Source organism: Capsicum annuum, chromosome 8 (genome assembly GCF_002878395.1).
Source record: "Capsicum annuum cultivar UCD-10X-F1 chromosome 8, UCD10Xv1.1, whole genome shotgun sequence".
Taxonomy (NCBI): domain Eukaryota; kingdom Viridiplantae; phylum Streptophyta; class Magnoliopsida; order Solanales; family Solanaceae; genus Capsicum; species Capsicum annuum.
The window spans coordinates 111788745-111794524 of NC_061118.1; the positions used below are offsets into that span (position 1 = coordinate 111788745).

The following is a 5780-nucleotide window of genomic DNA, read 5'->3' on the forward strand; positions in this document are numbered from 1 at the left end:
TAAAGTTCATGATTTCATCTCTCAAGTGACACACCTTGGATGGAGGGGAATGTTGATCTAAAATATCCTTGTGATCTTATTCCACGAAGTGAGTGAAGACATAGGAAGTGTGTGGAACCACAACAATGCCTCACCCATTAGAGAGAAAGGGAAGAGAGGGAGCCGAAAAGACTCTTGAGTGGTATGAGAAATGTTGAATGGTGTACATACCTCCAAAAAATTCTTGTAATTGAATATATGGGTCTTTCTGAGATTGACCTCCATATAGCCCTTTTAATTTCAACAAATAAAGCATGATACTAGTCACATAGAATGTCCCATTTCTATCTTGAGGTGGGATGCAGGTTCCACCCGTTTGACCCCCTCCATTTAGTTGGCTCTCCCCGAAAAATGGGAACATCCAATGACTCCGCGTGAAGAGTGCCAGTACTCATAATTTTGTTCACACTAGAATTGCCTACAAAAGATCCAAAAACAACAACCAGAATAAAGAACGCTACTCTGGGTATTCCCAAGTAAGCATAACACCACTTAAGAAAAATCATTATTTCTTTCCCTAGCAATGCCTCCATTTTGATAATGGTCAACTCACTCATATAATTGAGGGGCGAGGCAGTTATTGTCAAGTAACCAAATTTTTTTTGGGGTCGAATCTCAAGGAGTGAATTACAGACTTCAAGCACTATGGGTGAATAAATTACTATGAGATTATCCAGAATGCTAACCAAAGAGACATGTAAAATGAAATAGGGTGATTTTTTGGGAACTTTTTGTATGATCTTTAGTAAATGATCACGAGATAACACTTTTGTTTTAAGCAACAATGATGGGGGAAATCTTGGGATTATTTCTACCTAAAGGTAAAAGTATATAGGTTAATGATAGTTTAGCATGAAAGTTAGTTGTTAACTAAATGATAGGCTAGGTTGAAGGTCATTGTGGTCAATCTTTTGATATAACCCCAATGATTTCACTCATTTTCTCTTTCGATCACCTAACAAGTGTTAAATTCGTAATCACCCAAAAGCTCAATTATTTCTAAGATTGCAAAAGGGGTCAAACCATGGGATTAATTGTCCACCATTGCCTTGTCCCCCCATAACCCTCTTTTAAGGATGTTATGGGTTACCTTATATTTATCTTCATCCATCTTTTAAGGATGATAAAGGGTTACTAGAGTTTGGAGTTTTCACCCATCAAACCCATTTGGAGATTTGGGGCTTTCACCCATCAAAACTTATCTCAAAACCTCAAGTAATGGTGAAATCCTTACTCAACAACTAATAATCATGCAAACACAATAATACCTACAAACAAATTACACTTTAGTTCAACATAATCCCAAGACTAATTTACTTATCTACTCATGAAGAAAGTAAAGATAAATATATCATAAGTATTATTCAAAGCATTCATTCTTCACAAAAATCCTAAGATATTTAGCTTCCAAAGTTATTTACACGTTTTCCCAATTAGGGTTTCAAGTCTAGAATTCAAATATATCTTATGAGGTATGAAATACCCAATGAAGAAAGAGTTTTTGTTTATATATGCTATGGGATTCGTCTAAGTACTTTTACAGATCTGCCTATGGGCATATACCCGTATGATCGAGATTGTGCATGTCTGTCCACGACCACGTCCATGGGAGTCTGGTTGTGTGTTGCGACCATGTTGTACTAATCGTCTTGACTGACCACGACCACGGATTGAGGACCATGGTCGCGGTAACTGAGGTTGATGTAGTCCATGTCTTCAGCTGCACTCTTCTTTGCTTCCTTTCAATCATTTTCAGCTCCAATCCACATCTTTTTATTTCCTCAACTAAATGTCTGCAAAGAGTGGATATTAATGCATTTACTCACAATTATGTCTCATTTATTCATTGACAACAAGGTAACGTACACAAATGTTGAGTGAGAATGTGCAGTAAAATCACTACTCATCAATAACCCAATGCGGGCCCCCATAAGCCCAAAGGGTGCAATCAAGGAGGAGAAGTAAACAAAATATGCTAGGTAATTGTATCTCAAAAACATAACCATGAACCAGTCTATACCAAAATCAAAAGACTCAAACTACTTCCATAACCGTCAAAAATAAATAATCTCTCACTATAGGATATAAATCGAAACTTATCTTATCATTTGTGGGACTTGAACTAAAACTCAAAATCATAAATTTTTAGACTAGAATTGGAACAATTATCATCTCCCCAGTACCAAACTACGATAAAATTCCATATATCTTAACCTCCTTAATTAAAAGACATGATTAAAGTTATGTCCAAGGTATATTTAATATACGAGGAACTTGTATAAATAGTTGCCAAAGTTGGGATGAAAAGGCCTATTTCTAATCCCCACAATCCTTTCTAAGGTAAATTCTACCCTAAACTAGGCTAAGGTATCTAATTTTATTTCTAGATCTTAATTACGCCACATTTCAATCTTATGAGAGTTATTTTACCTAAAGAACGAGAACAAAGTTAATTTTACCTAATTTATGATCCTTAATTGGTTAAATAATCCAAAGTATACTAATTATGCCTCCAAGACCTATTACAAACACATATCTATCACATGATCATAAATATACTATAGGTAAGCCTAATCTATGAGAAAGGTAAACCTAGCCTACCTGGACATAGAAGAAAGCCCGATGATATCTGCTAAATTAGTGATTTTCCATTTTGAGAAGCTTTCACATGGTGCCAAGCTATCAAAATGATAATATACTTATAAAAATAAGAACAACAGTACCCATATTGAATTTTATTCTTTGGGTTCAAAAATGGGTAAATTCTGAGTTCAAATGGTGCTAAAATCAACCCACCAATAATCTAGGGATTTTGGAAAATTATAGATAATTTAACCATAAATTTAATGGAAACTTACAAAGAATTCAGAGAAAAAAATTAAAAATTCAAGATCATAAACACCCCAAAATTACCTATTAATGATTCTCCCAGGTTTTCACACTCTCTAGTGTTTTTTACTTTTGAAATTTTGTAAAAAAAAAAAAGGAAAAAATAGAGCTAATTGGGGCATTTATAGGCTCATAGGTTCCTCTTAAGTGAACACTTAGCAGCTTTAGAGTTCAACGCTAAAAAACCCAAGTGTCACTAAAGTGTTACTCGCTTAGGCCTACCATACCTCTTAAGTAGACAAGCTAACGCTAAAGCGGAATGTTCTTTAGTGGCTAGCATGCCGCAAAAGTAGCTCGGTGGTGATAGCTAGTCACCTTAAGGGGCTTCTCTAAACACCTCAGGATTTGTTCAGAATCTCTTATAAGAAAATGAACTATGATACCCTAAGAAATAGATGTTTTGGACTCAATAACTCAGTCTAAATTTTTATTCGAGGTTGTTTTGATATAAATTATGTCCCATACCCAGTGCTATTTTTATCAAATTTCGTTCGATAGATCAGAATGAGTCACAATCCTATGGACCCAAACCAAAGGTCCCACTAGCCTAAAATTAATGTTTCAGAGTAATTGGAACTGTTAGAAGGGACATATGAGATTGTTTTATTGATGTTTTTGCCTGGTATCCAATTATACGAATAAATACTTTAAAATAGAGAATTGCCTAAAAACCAAATGAACAGTACGATAATTGAATTGTCGGCTCTAGCTAATAAGAAATAACCTAGGGAAGCTATAGGCAAGCTCCATGTGATGAAAATCCATGGAAATGCAAAAAAATTCCTATAGGATAATTATTGTTTATATTTTGCTATTACTTTCAAGACATAGTATTACTTTTTCATGTTCAATCATGGGATTTTAGGGATTAACTCAAAGTGAGATTTTGTAGTTTTTCTTATTATTCATATAAGTTCAAAATTATGCTTTGTTCTATTAATTCTTCTTGAGTACTTGCAATTATGAGCAGCTAAACACCACAACTAGGGTTTTTTGAACCATGATGGATTATGAAGTAGGATTCATAGTACGGAGTAATATATAAGTTTTGTTCACATGTATTTAATGTTTCCTTTGTTTTGTATCTTATTTGATATTGGCCAAATTTAGAACTCTTCTAATATGTATTTTGGATTGAAGGATGAGTACAGATGTGAAGAAGGAAATAAACAATAGATACTTGGAGCTATCAACCTCCACTAAATAGCTTGAACAAATAATATAGGACTAATATCTAGGACAATATCGGGGTTAGTAATACGGACTCGAAAGATGAGTCAACTTACTAAAGGATATTATCTAAATAAGAGCATAAAGTTGTTCTATGTACATCTAACCTACTGATTCAATATATCAAACACTAACTATAATTGCTAAGTACGATGAACCGACAACATTATAAAGTTAATGGATCACACAATCCTAGGGGCTCTCTCATACTGATTAGAAATCCAATGAATTAACAAGCTATTACTAATAAATTATTTTGTTAGAAACCCCTCTCTTTTAGTGAAATTTTGTGTTATTTTTCTTGACATACATATTGATTGAGACTTTGACCTACGTACTGGTTTGACCCTATCCATGGTTCGATTCTCCATTTGATTGCAATGGCTTCATACTTTCCTTAGAGTTGTAATTTGGGCAATGTCAGTTCATTTTAAAATAGGGAACCCATTGTTCTATGACTTAAAAGAGATTTCCACTAAAGAGCAGGCATATCAGTCAAATAGTAGGTAATTTAAGCAACACCATGAGATTGAATCAAATTGAAGTTAAGCTATATCTCTTTGGAATCAATTAAAAACTCAAAAATATCCTCAACAATAGCACCACTGAACACAGGTCAGACTAATTTAAAAAATCTCTTGAATATCTTTCACTCATTAACAGTAATTACATGACTTGGAACTATAGGTAGAACAACAAGAATGACAGATAGTATTTTAAAATTTAGGGCCACAATAATAGTTTCTATGTCATACGAGTCTAAAATCAATGAGTAGGCACCTGCCCTGGAATCTATAAACCTCATGTAGTCTGAGAACTATTTGGTGTACAAAATAGAATACCTATTTAGTGAATTTCATCAAAATATCCCTAAAAATAAGAAGCAATCTTGCCACACTAGAATAAAAATGAAACTTTAAATGGATTAGGCTTAAGCCATATTCTTTGATAAGATCTAACCTACCTCCAACCAATTCATAAAAAGTAAAGCAAAAGAACTACAATCACTTCAAGGTATTTCCATAAAGAAAAATATATTTTAACATACCATGAGACCATTAAAAGAAGCGATGAAGGATGTTCAAGGACTGCCAAAGAGTCAAAAGGATCTAGAAGATGTTCAAGAGGTGTTTTCACCTGAATCTGCACCTATACATTGTGGATTGACCCACAAATTACTTGATAACCTATCAAGAAACTTTCAAAAACTAATTTCCATACATCTACAGCAAAATACGGCCTACCTATGCTTGAATATGAAGATTTGTGACCCAATTTATTGATTTGCTCTCACATAAAATAGGCCATCCCATGATCTCATTTTTGGTTTCTTTTGGGCTTGAGACTATCAATAACTAGTATTATTTTTCTTTATTTAAAATTAAAATCAAGCATATAGCCAATTTATGAACAAAAATAACTATATCCAACAATATATACGTAAATAGGGTAGGTCCAAAAGTGATTTTACTAAAGGAAACTAAATCAAGACAAGTAAAAGATGAGCAAAATATAAAAATGAAGAGGCTAATTAGGAAATATTAACTTGATATTTTTAGAAGCTTCTTGAAGCTCTCATGCCTACATTAATCTCAACTCTCTCTCAACTAATTTGAGAGAAA

At 33.6% G+C, this 5780-nt stretch overlaps 1 long non-coding RNA gene across 1 annotated transcript; it reads right to left on the minus strand.

The window, feature by feature from the left end:
* Positions 1-1367: 1367 nt before the first annotated feature.
* LOC107879633 lies at positions 1368-5452 on the minus strand. The gene is made up of 2 exons (XR_001677032.2): positions 5207-5452; positions 1368-1832 (listed from the first exon to the last, which is right to left on the minus strand). It is a non-coding gene; the product is annotated as an uncharacterized LOC107879633 (long non-coding RNA).
* Positions 5453-5780: the final 328 nt, after the last annotated feature.